General features: G+C 49.4%; 1 protein-coding gene across 2 annotated transcripts in view; it reads left to right on the top strand.

Annotated features, from left to right (window-relative positions):
* Nucleotides 1-15,553, top strand: part of CABLES1 (Cdk5 and Abl enzyme substrate 1) — a 109,899-nt gene that overhangs the window by 52,588 nt on the left and 41,758 nt on the right. The window lies entirely within an intron of this gene.

The raw sequence follows: 15,553 nt of genomic DNA, 5'->3' as shown, positions 1-15,553 counted from the left end.
CCAGGTCTGTGCCTGAACTTGGTTTTGGTGCTGGCTCTGAGGGCTCTATAGGAGAGCAGAATGACAAATTTGCCAGCAGGTTCTTTTTGGGTGCCGATTCGGATTCCTGGGCTACTGAGATCTGGAGCACATGTCTCTCCAGTTCTTCCATTGCTCTTTTGGAAAGTGCTATTAAATGAAAGCGACTGTGATGGAAATTTGTATAACCCTGATATTAAAACTCCTGGCGACAAATAGGTTGGATTCTTGTCGCGGTAAGTCTACTCACAGCAGCCTGACAGCAGCATGGAAACAGAGCTACAAGACCTCAGGGTCCCTGACACTCTGTACCCTTTAGGCTCCTCCCCCATTAATCTATGACCTTTAGGCTCCTCCCCATTGACCTGTGACCTGCCGAGTGTTCCCTGTGAATTGGAAATTAGAGACCCCACCCTAGAGCAGAGGTCCTGCCACAAGGACCATTTTGTTTTAGTGCCTCTGGATTTACAGAAAACCACATAGCCCCCACTAATAATCTCTGAGCCATATCAAATGAAAGTTGCTAAAAAGTCTTGAGTTAGATGCATGGACCAAGGCCCAGCGTACCTGTCTGTAATTTGGTATAAAATAGCACTGTACAACCCAAAAGGTACCACCAATGATTATAGAGTTTAAAGATTTGTTTTCTTGGAAGTTAATACCTATTTTTTTAAACCGACTGAAATTGGGAACATAATTTTCCAGCTTTTCAGTGGTTTCAGAATAGCAGAACTGAGTTCCCTCATCAACTAGGGTTTGTGTAGTCGGTGTATATTCCTATTTTAAATACAGAGTTTTTAATTAAAATTACCCAGCTGTCATCTGTTAAAGAGAATACTCTGAATTTCTCTCACTCAATCTCTCTCTCACAGTTATTGTGCCTTATTCCCTGAACCATCCTGTTTCATTTTTCTTTTGAGGCTCTTACCGAACTGAAACCTCACTCATGCCATTTTTAGTATAATTAATCACTGTTTATTTACATTTGTGTTCTTGTCATAATCTCTTTAACCATAAAATAAACGTAGATAGCCTTTAATTCCCAAATAAAATCAAGACAGAACCAAAGGAGTGGGCCAGATGAGTAGGCTTGCCCACCCCTGGGGGTGCTGATGCTGTGGAAGGGTGCAGAGGCAGCTAAGTTCCTGGCCTGCTGCGGTAGCGAAAGGATGTAGCGAGGAAGATATTTGGGCCGATGGGCTTGCGGGCCTAAAGGACAGAGCTGGCCTTCCTGGCACACCCTTGACCCAGGAACAGCATAAACAGTCCAGAAAGCATGCAGTTGCTAGCAGTTTTGCTGGGAAATTTTCAGAGGGAGCCAAGAAGGATTATTAGCTTATCTGAAGATCTGAGAACTGGAATTTAGGGCAGGAAAGCAAGCTAAGAGCTGCTGTGGGACCCATAGGCTATGGGCTGGGCCACAGTTGGTTGTATCTGCCCAGGTGAGAGCAGCTTCTCCTGTGCCAGAGAACAATAAAAGGGCTGGAGGTGCTCTCCTCTCTTCGTCTGCATTATTGGCAAGGCTGGATTCTCCTTAGATGAAAGAAACAACCTGAGGGGATACCAGGAAGATAATATGGTTTCTGAGATGACAGAAGGAAATTGTGGTCAAGAGCTAATGAATGGGAGGATGTGACCCAGCCTTTTGAGAAAGGGAAGGAGAATTGCCCCCACCACGGCTCGGAAGCAGCCATGAGATTGTCCCGACAGAGGGACCTGCGGGTGAGCTCTAGTCCAGCGGTGGTGGGGAGCAGGGATCCTGGTCGTGCTCTCCGAGGGGAGGGGCAGGTGCATGGGCAGGGGTTTAGGATTCTACCACCTTGGGTGTACTGAGGCACCTGTGTGGCACAACACCAGAGGGCGCATTGTTGCAGTGAGGATTGAGCTCGGGTTTGCCTGCTAGGGTTGGAACGGATTGAGGCTTTACAGTTAAGGCCGGAGGTGTTCATTAGAGAGCTTGAAGATCTGGACTGCAAATGGAATGGTCTGAGTCGCGGTATCCTGCCTCTTGTACTTGGGGAAGGAGACCGAGAAGGGGCCCTTCAGAGTCCCGAGGCCCAGTCCCACAGCGGTTCCCACTCAAGCCTGTGCCAGCTCCCAAGTGTCCTCATGATGATCTCCAACTAGCACACACCAGACTCTCAAGACTGCAGGCCGGACCTGGGGCCCACTTGCCGCTCAGTGTGGAGGCTGCTCCGTCCCCAGGCCTGCTGACTCTGTGACAGAACCACCACCATGGAGGGGAATTGGGGCTCCAGGCTCAGCAAGGACTAGTGCAGCTGACACCAGGGGAAGGAAGCATCTGTTCTGGGATTCATTGCCAACCTGTGAGTATGAAAAACAGCTTAAAACAGGAAGGAGAAAAATCATAAAAACTGAGCACCAAATATGATAAAAGACAACACTTGCATCAAATTCAGGTGGACATAATGATCAATGTCAGGGTAGCTGCTTAGAAACAAACATTGGGGTCTCGGCCAGCTTCATGTTCTCCCACTTCTCTTTGTGACATTAGAGGAATCTCAACATCTGAGGTAGAGGTGAGCACCTTCAGTAAAAGGTGTGGTTCTGATGGAGGATGGACTCTTCTTGAAGGAAAACCTGTCATCACCTTCTTCAAAATCAGTGAATTCTGTGCAGCTGGCCTTGGGGACCTGCTGGAAGGCTTCGTGTGGGAGTAAAGTGCATAGCACCAAGCTCAGCGTGTTTCGGGGTCATGTTGCTGACCCTTGAGCCAGGTGGGGCTGAAGGCTGCAGGCTGGACACAGGTTAGAGACCCAGTGATGGAACCTTCGGCTCTGCTATTGGAACCAGATGGTATATCATGAGTTCTTGACCAGTTCCACGTTGTGCTTCATCTCCTCGCGGTCAGGGGACATGGTGAGGGGAGCCGCTGTGCTTCGGTTCCACTATTGTTATAACACAAACACAGGTTAGTGATGGGGAGGTTGTGTTGGACTTGATGATTGTGAAAGGAAGTAGTGCTTGGCTGGGTTTTAGGAAGACTGGTCCCAGAACGTTCAGACTATGAAGGGGATTCTTGTGGCTACAATCCCATGGCCAAAAGGGATTATAAAATACGTGGATCATACTGTGATGATGGGTAACATTTATTAAGTGCTTACTGGGTACCAGGCTCTAAGTACTTTATATGCTTTGTTTCATTAATTCAGTGGGTATTTGTTGAGTAAGTGAGTAGAGAGATCTTCTAAGTGACTTCCAGTCTTCAGAACTATGTATCTTGAGGAATGGAAAGAATTTAGAAACAACCTTGAGAGGAAGGTATTGCTGTTATTGTGTTAAGTAGAATGATGCCGGCTAGAGATGTCCACGTCCTATCCCTGGCGCCTGTGAACATGTGGTTACGTGGCAGGGGGAGTTGAGGTCGCTGATCCTGGGTTATCTAGGTTTGCCCAGGTAATCACTGGGGTTCTTAAAGGTGGAAGAGGGAGGCAGCAGAGTCTGTGTCAGAGTGATAGGATGTGAGAAAGACTCACTCACCATTGTTGGCCTTAAAGATGGAGAAAGGGGCCTTGAGCCAAGGACTGTGGCATAAGCTGTAAGAGGCAAGAAAACAGATTCTTTCTTTGAGCCCTCAGGGGATCTGGCTTTAACCCCTCGATGTTAGCCCTTTAAGACCCATTTCAGAGTTCTGACCACCAGAGTTATAAGATAATGACTCTTGTTCTAAGCTAATGACTGTGGTGATTTGTTACCGCAGCCATAATAAACGAAAACACTCAACATTCCAGTTTATAAAGGAGGAAGCTGGAGCACATGAATGGAATGCGAGGGGTAGAATCCAGATCCAGGCATCAGATTGCAAAGCTCATTCTTGTAATCAAAGGGAGAGGTGGGAGGTAAAAATCTAAATATTATAAGACAATACGTCCTGGTGGATTTTGAGAAAACTATTGAATTCTGCTTTTAAAAATTTATTCACTAAAGGCCCCAGACTAGTAGGTAAGCTTGGAAGAATAGTTTGAGGAGCCCTAAAGTCCCGAGTGAAGTCAGAATTGAGGAAAAGAAAGAACAACTGGCAGCCTTGTACGTGGCTGCTGGGAATGTAAAATGGTGCAGCCGCTATGGAAAACAGTTTGGCAGTTCCTCAAAAAGTTAAACATAAAATTATCCTGTAACCCAACAATCCCACTACCAGGTGTATACGGAAAAACATCGAAAAAAGGAGTTCAAATCATAGTTGTGTGCCAGTGTTCATAGTAGCACCGTTTACAACAGCCAGAAGGTAGAAACAAACGGAGTGTCCATCAGCAGGTGACTGCGGATAAACAAAATATGGGCTTTCCCTGCGAAGAAATAATAGCCGTAATCAAGGATCAAAGTGCTGCTAACACGCCTGATAAAGTAGGTATGAACCCTGAAAACATCATGCTGACCAAAATAGGCCAGACGCAGAAGTTCACAGAGTGTATGATTCCATTTATACAGAGTATCCGGAAGAGGTAAATCTAGAGAGACACAGATCAGCGGTTGCCAGGGACTGGGTGAAGGGGTATGAAGCCTCTGTGTGGGGTTATGGAAGAGTTCTGGAAGCAGTGGCGGTGAAGGCACGGCCTTGCGCATGTACCTATTAACGGCCAGTCGTACACCTACGGATGGTTGATCTATTTTCTGTTCTATATGTATTTTGCCACAATCAAAAAAAATGCCAGCGATAGCCCTGGGACTTTTCAAACCACATTCAGAAGAGGGAAGGGAGAGATGGTTAACTTCTTGGGGTTGATGGTATAAAGACAGAGCAGAAGTCAGCCGCTGGCCTCGTTTTCGCTGCTCCACCTGGCAGAACTGTGAAATGTCGACTCTAAACCAGGCGTCGGGCTGGGCACACCACTGCCGCTCAGTAAATAGATACCACTTAATGTGGAATAAGTGAACAGAGAGGCCTTATATTTTGAAGTGAGTGCCAGTCCTCGGGGCCTAGATCCCAGGGAACAGAAAGAATTTAGAAACAACAAATGACCTTTAAAATATCACCGAGAATAAAAGAAGTTCTAAGTCAACTGCCAGGCAGATGTTGCCTAAAAAAATAAAAAAGAGACCAAGGTGGTAGCAGCGGGTGAGCCTTAACCATCACAAGTGAGCAGGCAGGCCTCAGGCGGATTGCTGGCAGAGCTGGGAGGACTGGGAAACAGATGGTTTGTGTGCTTTCCGAACGAGTGGAGGTTGATAGCCGTCAACATGACCTCACTAAGGAGCCACGTTAGGTTAACTTCAGTTCTGCACTGATGGGATAACTAGGTTAGTCAGTTAGTGGACTGCCATAGACGTGACATTCCTCGATCTCTACAACATGTTACACTGTTCCTCGTTATCACTCAGGCCAGCAATCGCTAGGGGATTGTGAAGCCAGAGCCCCTGCATGCAGTGACTGCTGTCTGCCTAAAGGGGACCCCAAGGGGCCTGGCACACCATCTTCCCCGGAGCATGTTGCATGCTCCTCAGAGCCAAGGCCAGCAAGCCTCACCACGCGCCATACAGGAGGCCAGAGGCAGGAGGAGGAGGGGGACTGTGATGGATGACCTCCTGCACCACAGCTTCCCAGCGGCTGGAGATGCTAGACCTAGCTCGGGGTGGTTCAGTCAGCAGGGATAACTGTCATGGAGGATGGTGATGGTTTTCAGTACAGGGTAAAGACTCTTCAGAAGTGAAACGTGTCTTGGAATCTGGATGGACACTGTTTTCCAGAGAGCCTAGCAGCGTGTTGTAACCACAGAGTGAGCTCATTTACCTTGTCCTAACGGAGGGAAACGTATCACTCTCGCACCCAGCCAGGGTCAGTCCCATCTGCCCTGTTGGAGTCAGCATGAGCGTCCTGTTTTAGAACACTGGATTTGTGCTGGCATGGCCTCATTGCAGTGGCCTAGGGTTCTCCAGGCCTCTTTCTCACAGAAGGATGGATGACACAGAGTGAATGGGAACAGCCAGAGTCCGTTTCGTTGAACTGCCTGTATATAAACTGTCATTTCTGGGGAAAGAGACATGCGTCCAGGCAGAAGGTGCCCAATAGAGTAGTTCCTTAACTATGTGGAATGCAGAGTGGTCCCTTTGGGGGTACTGACACCTGCCCTGTGCTGGGCATTTGTAATGATGGGATATTTATATAAATAAAGCAGACAAAGATCCTGCTTCAAGGACTCCCAGGTTAGCTGGGGAGGTGGGCTGGGGGTGGGGGAGGCCCTACTGATGGGGAGACTTTTTTTTATTTAAGTAGGCTCCACACCCACCACGGAGCCCATTGTGGGGTTTGAACTCATGATCCTGAGATCATGACCTGATCTGAGATCAAGAGTCAGTTACTTAACAGGCTGGGCCACCCAGGCACCCCAGTGGGGAAACTTTCAAGCATAGGTCTGAAGGAGGTGAGGGACCCAGCTCTGAGCTGTTCCAGCAGGAAAGGGCATTCAGGGTAGGTGGAACAGCAGTAGTAGAGTCACTAATGGTGGAACGTGGCTGAGGGGTGTGCCTGCAGAACTGTAGGAAAGCTGGCATGGGAGGAATAGAAGGAGAGAGGAGAAGTGTTGGAGGATGCATTGTGATGATGTCTGTTTTTATTGTGAGCCCGATGAGAGCCATGGAGGGTGCCCAGTAGAGGACCAGCATGGTCTCGATTGCACTTGAACAGGAGTACTCCGGCTAACCAAAAATCAAGGGCAGGCATTGTAGGACTTTTTTGGTAACCTTATCCTTACAGAAAATTAGTGGATATGTATATTGTGTATTGTCTTTTAAAAGTGGGTTTATTTTTTAAACAAACATTTAAAAATGACTTGAAGTCTTCAAAAAACTATTACAAATGTATGAGCAAACCCTCCTACATGGAGGAGAGATGACCAGAGCATCTGGAACAAGGTGCCCCTGAGCATCCCATGAGGAGGGGAGTTGGCAGGTGGGGGCTGCGGGCCACTTGGTTGTTAAAGAAAAGCCAGGCACGGTTCGCTCTAATTTGCATCTTTACCGAGAGCCCCTCTGTCTGCTGGGGAAGAGAGGTTCAGCAGAAGTGAAGACAAACCTCGGTCCTTGGGGATGCGATGCCCTTACAGATGACCAGCCTTGGCAGGCCAGCAAGTGCTGGTGGAAAGCGGGTTGCTGGCCGGGTAGAACAGGGCCATCAGAGCAGACGGTAGAGCTTCTGAGCATGAAGACTGAAGACACGCAGGTGGCCTGTGACCTTTCGGGGCATTTCTATCTAGTAACCATCATGGTCCTTTTCTTTTGGTGCTTCCAGTTCTGGAGCGTCGAACGTTTGTCCTTGAGAATGATAGGAGGCAAGAGCCCCCATTGCAAGTGGGTGACACCTTTCCTCAGGCGTGTGGCGTCATCCAGCGCTCTGCCGAAGTCCTCTGGTTTTCAGGCATCTGCATGGCACGCAGGCGATGGCTGCCAAGTCCTCTGGAAGCGCCCGCCCCCGGCTCTGCTTTGAGAGTCCTTTCACTCTGAACAGGCAGAGAGGTGTTCTTTGCAGTGACTGACTAGGCTGTCTCATCCTTTGGGAAGAATTTTCAAAGAGGTTTAAAAAGGCTTTGAGGTGCGGGTGGACACAAAGAAGTGAGCTCTGGAGTGTTGGCTCTTTAAAGTGCGGGACTCAGCAGGAAGGAAGAGGTATAAAAGATTTTAGCTCCCTTTATCTGGTTTCCAAAGTCAGATGGGGAAAGTATGGTAACCGAAGTCAAGTTGTAGCCTTTCCTTTTTATACTAAAAATTTTGGAGGGAAGGCAGGGGACGGGTAATAACTAAATTAAGACCTTGCCTGTGATCTCATCAGTCCCAATCTGTCAGCCTAGTTTAGTTTGAAAAAATGAGTTGGAGGAAATGGCACATCTCAAAAAAAATAAATAAATAGAGCTGCTAGCTAATTTCTGGACCGACCTTCTCAGAAGAAAAAAAAAATGTCATTGCCTTGTCTCTTCTGAAATAAATGTACCTGATTTGATAGATGTCGGGCATCTTCTGTGAGGCTCTGTGCAACATCTACCCCTCCCAAGCATGCTTTTCCCTTCGAGGAACTTTTCCTTGTTAAAAGACCAGGACCTCCATCCCCCAGTAGCACGGGCTGGCTGGGAAGCATCTTATTTGTATCCATCTATTTCTGCAACCAGGTGTCAGCGAAACCTCAGGCCTGGGGGGCTGTGAGTGGACAGACTGAAGAAGCCTTCAGCCATCCCCAGGCCTCACTCAGACTCCCAACCCCAAATGGCCCCCAGAATGCCCTCCGTGCTGACCCAGCGGCTTTCCTTCGAACCTTCCCTAGTGCTGTGAGCAGCAGGAGGAAGGGAACAGCTGGGCACGTCACCGTCCACTGGGGATGCTGGTGCCTCGGGGCCAACACCCTCAGGCCAGGTTTTCTCGCTCTTGCCTTTTTAAGAAGCGTGGAGATTATCCGGGGACTCTGCGCGGAGCTGTAGAGAGAAACGATTTTCAGTGCTTCAGGTGTACAGACGTATTCGAAGTATGCAAGCACTGGCCGCTGCTTTTTAACCAGTTTGATATACAGGAAATAAAATGAGTCACAGAGGTAGGGCTTGGGAGTTAGAACCTTCTCTTGGTGGTTCTGCTTCAGTTCTCTGCGTGGTGAGAGGGCCTAGGAGCCTGGGGGAGACCAGGTCATGGTCCCATCAGTGGAATACAGCAGTCAGAGGAGAAAACTGTCATGCACGTGGCTTGGGGCCAGTGGGCCAGGGCTCAGGACATGGTAACCAGTCCTGGCCTGGGGCGCACGGGAGCAGGTAGCGGAGAGCTCCATGGCTCAAGGTGAGACTTCTGACCTCACGCTCAGCTTGTTTTCCTCCTCCTTCCCTGCTTTTGGCTGGTTTGTGTACCCCTGCCCCCCAGATTCTTTTGCTGAGTCCCAAGCCCAGTACTTTAGAATGAGTTCTTTGGCTACAGAGTCATTGCAGATGACTAATTAGTTGAGGTTGTACTGAAGCCGGGCAGGCCCCTAATCTAATCTGCTGGGTGTCCTTGTTAAAAGGGGGAAGTTCGGGGCGCCTGAGTGGCTCAGTGGGTTAAAGCCTCTTCCCTCGGCTTGGGTCATGATCCCAGGGTCCTGGGATCGAGCCCCGCATCGGGCTCTCTGCTCCGCAGGGAGCCTGCTTCCTCCTCTCTCTCTGCCTGCCTCTCTGCCTACTTGTGATCTCTTTGTCTGTCAAATAAAATCTTTTTAAAAAGGCGGGGGGTTGCACAGATCTGCACGCAGGGAGAACGCCACGTGGCCAAAGGCTGGTGTTACGTTGACACCTGCCAAGGTGCTACTGGAAGCTGGGAGGGAGGCCTGGAGCAGACATTCCTTAGTGCCTTCATCAGAGGGAGCATGGCCTGTGGACACCGTGGGCTTGGACTTGGGCTCCCGGACCAAGAGATGAGCAGTTCCTATGTGTCAGCCATGTGCAGGTGGTCACTTGTCATGGCAGCCAGCCCTCGAAGACCTCCTCCCTTTCTTGCTCACACGATTGCCAGGAGCTCCAATGCCTGTCCTGTCTTGGGGAGCTTGTCTGGCCACAGCTTTGGTCCCTGTCACTGTCACCATCACCATCTTAACCGCTCCCAGGCTCCCTGAGCCCCAGGACTCTCTCCGTCCGCAGCTTAAGAGGCCTTTCAGGAGTGCACCTGTGGCCTTCCCAGCTCTGCTGCTCTTCTGCTGCTGAGACACCGTCCAGCTCTGCACGATTACTGACGGGCAGTGTGTGCTTAGGAGGGGAGTTTCGTGACCTGTGGAAGAGCTCTCTGCAGAAACCACGTGTGTTGCTTAAACACTGTGCTTCATCTTCAGGCCTATCAGTGGTCATCCATTCACATTTTTTTGATGCCAAGCCTCTTCTTTGCATCTGGGCCTGCTGATCAGACTCTGTCTCTGGCATCAAAACCACCTGTCATTATTCTCACCTATTGCTGCCATGTCCTGACTGGGCTTCTTTATTTATTTATTGTTTAAGATTTCACTTTTAAATTTTTTAAAAAGATTTTTATTTTACGTATTTTTAAAAGATTTTATTTTTAAATAATCTCTGTACTCCCAACATGGGGCTTGAATTCATGACCCTGAGGTCAAGAGTCCTGTGTTCTTCTGAATGAGCCAGCCAAGGGCCCCAAGATTTTTTTTTTTTTTTCTTCAAGTAATCTTGACCTCCAACGTGGGGCTCGAACTCATCATCCTGAGATAAAGAGTCACATTCTCTACTGACTGAGCCAGCCAGGCGTCCTCAGATTGGACGTTTTTAAAGTGACTCAAGAATTCAAGTGCAGAATTCTATTGGATTTTCAGTGTTTTCTTGATATTCGAAAGTTGTCTTTCTAGCATCCCCCCACCTTTTTAGTGACTTATTTAAATACTTTCTAAGCATTTGGTGTTTTTTGTTGCTCCTGTTTTCCCTTCACATTTCACTGGTTCTGTGCAGTCATTATCGAACAAGTATGAGCAACAAGTGTAACTGGCTGCTCATACCCCTCTACCTGGAGAGATACATAACTGTAACTGAAACAGGTTGGGGAGGTACATAACTGGCCCCTAGGAAGTGCACAGCTCAGTGTGGCTATTCTAGAGAACAGCCTCTAAGACTGAGCTGTGAGCAAGACAGTTGGTCAGAGTGACTCACAGAGGGATGTGGAGACCCTGGTGGGTCAGGCATGTGAGGCCAGCAGTTTTCTGCCATACTCAGCTCCTCGAGTAGGCCTTCTGCTCTTTCTCCTCTCAGCCTTGACTCATGCAGTCCCTCCGAGGGTGTATTTCCTTGCCCCTTATCTATCCCTCAGGGCTTGACTTAGGTGTCACTTCCTCCAGGAAGCCCACCTTGCCTCCCTCAGGCCAGGTTAGCTGTCCCTTGGATAGCAACTTCTTTCCCAATCAGGCCACTCCCACCACCATGAGTTTTGTGAGGGTGGAGCTCCCATCTTTGTCATCCGTCCCCAGCGTCTGGCATAAGAGTAAGTGCTAGGAAAGTGTTTGTGGGAGGGAGGGAGGAGAGGCAGATCGCACACAGCTGTTTCTTGGGTCCTCCACCACTCCCTACGCTGTAGGATAAGCTGTGCCCCCGTAAACCGGTGCTGAAGGCCTGTGCTGTGGTGGTAGTGCTGTCGGCAGTCATGGGATGGCTGTGAGGATGCAGGTGGTGTGAGCACTCAGGATTAGTAGACAAACAGCCACTGATGATCAGCCCACCATCTTGTATTTGTGGGCTATTTAGCCTAGAGCTTCCGGTACTTTCTACCATCTAACTCAGGCCAGCTCTATGGCCCCCAGTTGCCCTTACTCTGACTGCCTGAGAGCCTGCCACATCTGCCATGGTCATGTTTCCCTTCATCCTGGGCTCTGTGTTCCCTGTTCTCAGCCGTTGGAATTCCACTCCTCCACTAGGGCCCAGGCCAGATTGCAAGCACCTGCCACTGGCCTCAGCCCTGCCTCTTGCTCAGGCTTCTGGTCCCTCTTCTCCACAGTCTCTTTCCTTCTTCCCACTCCCAGAATTGGGAGATTGTCTTCATCCCACTCCAGGATGGAAAGGACAGAGCTCCCTGTGAAGAGCGGCCTTGGAATGGCCACAGGTTGTCTGGCCTTGCCCTCCTCCCCACTATAGCACATGCAGGAGTGAGTGTTCCTAAGGAGAAGAGCATCCCCCACCCCCACGGCTAATAAGAGTTTACATAGAGGAAACAAGAACATCTTGATTTTGTTTTAATTTTCATTCATCTGCTATGTAATTGCCAGCCCTTCAGAAAGTGAGGGAGGGGGGTGTCGAGACACCACCTCCCCACCCCCCCCACCCCCGCTTGTAACAAAGTACTGTGGGATGAGGAAGCAGTTGGGGGAGGGATGGGGGCTGGGAAGAGAAAGCGCCTGGCAGGCTCTGGTCCTGAGATTTCATAATACTCGTTTGTTTTCTGGCATCAGTCTCAACAGCTTTACTTTCTGCATGCACCCGCCCCCGTTCATGAGTGCACGGCTGACCTGCTGAGCGGGAGGCATGCGGCGCTGTGCAGCCATGGGAACAAAGTGACGGACGCCGGGCGGATGCACTGTCCAGGGCTGCCCTACAAATCGTTACGGAAGAGGGGGCCAAAAACCTCACAAGTGCGCGCTCTTGCAGCTCCAGAGGCCGAAAGTCAGCAAGGTGGCAGCGGGGCCTGCCTCCTGAGGGCTCTAGACAGGAATCATCTGTCACCTAATCCAGCTTCTGGGGGCGGCTGGCAGTCCCTGGTGGCTTGGGCTCTAGGTCATGCCAGTCCAGTGCACCCCTCCATTGTCACACGGCTTTTCCTCTGTGTGTATCTGGGTGTCTGCAAATGTCTGTCTTCATGAAATCCAGCCACTGGGTCGAGACCCACCCTGATTCAGCATGAACGCATCCCAACATGATTGCATCTGTGAAGACCATGTTGCTGGCCACATTTGCAGGTGCCACGGACTTCATGCCTTTTTGGGGGGACACAATTCAACCCATGACACCAGCATTTGAAAGTGTGTTTTTCTTTTCTTCCCGGTCATGTAGGGAATGGACTACAGAATTGGGAAATGCAGTGTACATGTGCACCCAATGCCTAACGTAGACTCCTGGGTCAGGGACACCCCTCGGCTGTGTTCGTGCTCACCCACCGTTGTTGCAAATGTGATTTTCTTTGCTCTAACTTCAGATGTTAGTAGCTTGTTTTTATGTCCTTAAGATCGTATTTCTGCTCTCATGGAATATTCCACCTGGGAGAGATTGAACTTTCTCACAGCTAACAGAGATGCCCCAGGGCTCTGGAAATAGAACAGAAAGCCAGTTTTCAGCAATTGAGGGAACACTTGAGGGTCCAGAATGGCATGAGATCTTGCCTGGCTCTGGGCTGAGGGGTTGAAAGTGGATTTAATGATGGGTCTGTGATACTCCGTCAACCATGGGGCCCTTGAGCATCTCCGGGCTATTTGGAACACTCCAATATCTGACAGGCAGTGTGTGCCTTTGGAAGCTTTGTGGCCTGAAGCCCTCGCTGCCGCATACCAGAAACACTTTTCTAAGCAAGGAGCCGAAGCCGCGTGAAGGAGAAACACGGTGCTCTTCATGCTTCCTGGAGAGGTGTGGAAAACATTGTGTATCTTGAAGCAGTTCTGCCCTTGCGGGCTGCCGCCCTGGGAGCTTTTTCCTTTGTTTTGTTGTTTTTTTCCTTCTCTGGCAGATGTTTGTATGGAAATGTGATCTTTAATTTCTTAAAGATCTGTCTCTCTGGAGTTAATTCCTATTTTGAAGTTAGAGTCTTTTGTATAATGTTTTCTGGTCACCTTGACTCTGTGTTGAGTGGCACAGAAGGGAAAACCATGTGGGCTTTCTGCGTGCAATGTGGGCATACAAGAAATAAATACAGTGGTTGGAGGCCAACACATGGAGGTAGCCAGTTTCCAAAGTCCCCTGGAAATGGAATGTGGCTGTCTTGTGTCATTCTTGACAGCTACCATCTGATTTAATTCTCTCACAAATCCAGAGGCACTTGAAGAAGGTGAACAAATCTGATTTTCTTGGGCATCACCATGACGATGGATATGTCCCCAACACTTACAAAGAAGAAAGCCGCAAATTCACAGGAATCCTCCAGGTTTGGGACACAGCAGTTGGTCACGATGGGCCTTTCTTTAGGTTCACACTGCTCCAAGTTGCTCGTGGAGGAGATAGAAGACAGGAACTTGCCACTTGCTGATATTTGCCTGCTCTAGCTAAAGCCTGAAGCTACTTTAGGCAACATGTTAGATGCATTCTTGGGAGCTCTGTTGGCCATTTCCAGCTCCCCAGGGCTTCAACAGCCACAGACTTATGTGGAGCTCCTGTCGGGTCTCTGTTCTGGATTCCTCCTACGAACCCTGCATGATGTTGGAATCGGCGGGACAGTTCCACCCAAAAATGGAAGGGAAGTACCGAAGGATGCTATGCTCTTACTTAACCTCCTTCCCGTTCCAGCTGCTTGAGAATGGCCAACCGGAAAAGGACCTGCCTGACTGGACTGTTGGGAAACGTTCCATATTCATAGTTGGGAAACGTTCCATATTCATAGTTCCTAAACTTGACGTGTGCAGTAGAAGAACACATTTTTCTGAATGAGACAGGCTGTCAGCCTCTTCTCGACACCTAAATGGTGAGGGCCACACAGCGGAGCGCTCGTTCAGAGAACAGTGCAGCCCATTTGCTAATAGGCACGTTGTGGTTAGAACTTTGGAAAGAATACTTAATTTCACATGCATTTATGTTCTCTCGTTTCCTTGTTCTAGTGGAAATGTCCCAACAAATGCAGCGTGTGGGAAGGAAGCACCCATTAGCGCTAAGGAAGGAAGGAAATGCGCTAACACTAAGCCAGCTGAGGCTGTTCCATCCATTCCTTCCTCTGTTGCAGGAGATGTGGATACCGAGCACCTCGAGGAACGCGTAGTTCCAGACTTTCCTCCTGGGTGGATTGCAGGGGCTGGTGGGGGTTGTTCAGAGTCTCTGTCCTTCCACCTGGGAAGGCACTCCAGCTGAGCAGAGGAGGAGGAGGAGGCACCGGGCAGCTCTGAAGTCAGGGTGGCTGTGATGGGTTGCCCTCTGGCCCCACCCATTCCCAGCCTGGTCACCTACAGGCGGAGCTGGAAAGCCACCCTAGAAAATGTGGTGAAGGTTGACTTCTTGGTGTCCAGGAAGTCCGTGGATACCCAGTCAAACCCACAGGGGCAGGCTCTTCTAGGGAGTCTTAGTGAAGGGCAAAGCATCAGGGCACAAGGTGGAGAAGGACATGGCTTCAGATCCCCGACTGGTCTTACCTGCTAGTGTGTCCCCTTTGGCATGTCACTTAACTTACTTTCATCAGTTGAAGCATCTAGAATTGGGCATCTAATGGGTACTTAATAAGTATTAACTATTGTTGTGTCTGTGTAAGTAAACATGCAGAGGCCTTACAGTGAGAAGCTGCCACTGGTCGCCGAGTGAGAGCCCGAGGAGGCTGGCTGCTGTTTAGCAAGGTGGCATGCTCACGATTTATTTAGATGTTGGCCCTGGAAGCCTTGGTGGCCCACTCTGCTTGTGGCATTCTTGTTCTTGCGGCAGTGACAAGGTTTGGATCTGTGGTACCTGATGAAAAGCCTCTCCTTCTAGAGAGGAGAGACAGCTCTGCGTGTGGGTTACACACCTGCAGTCACGTGTCATCCCTCAGCTGCCCTTGGGCACACCTCTGACGTCTTAGCAGGCCTGTATATTTTAGCACAGAGGTCTGAAGAGGTTCAGAATCCAGGTGCTCTGCTGGTAAAACTTCCCTCAGTTTTACCAGGGAAGAAGGCGGTTCCCAGTAAAACTAGTTAATATTTATTGAGTGTCATTGTTTGCCACGCGTTGTTCCGAGGGCTTTCCCAGTACAGACTGACTTACTCTTTACAGCATTCCTGTGGGCTAGTTAGTAATTTTATCCTATCATTTTAGTTGTGGAAACTGAGGCTCAGAAAAGTTAGTAAGAGGTAGAAGGTCATACAAAGACGACACAGCTGATATTTGAGACTGGGACTGTGCCTCCAGTCCTGTTAACCACTGGCGAC

Source organism: Lontra canadensis, unplaced genomic scaffold (genome assembly GCF_010015895.1).
Source record: "Lontra canadensis isolate GAN:19392208 unplaced genomic scaffold, GSC_riverotter_1.0 scaffold17, whole genome shotgun sequence".
Classification (NCBI taxonomy): Eukaryota; Metazoa; Chordata; class Mammalia; order Carnivora; family Mustelidae; genus Lontra; species Lontra canadensis.
The sequence above is the reverse complement of the archived record's forward strand: the minus strand, read 5'-3'. Positions and strand labels throughout refer to the sequence as shown.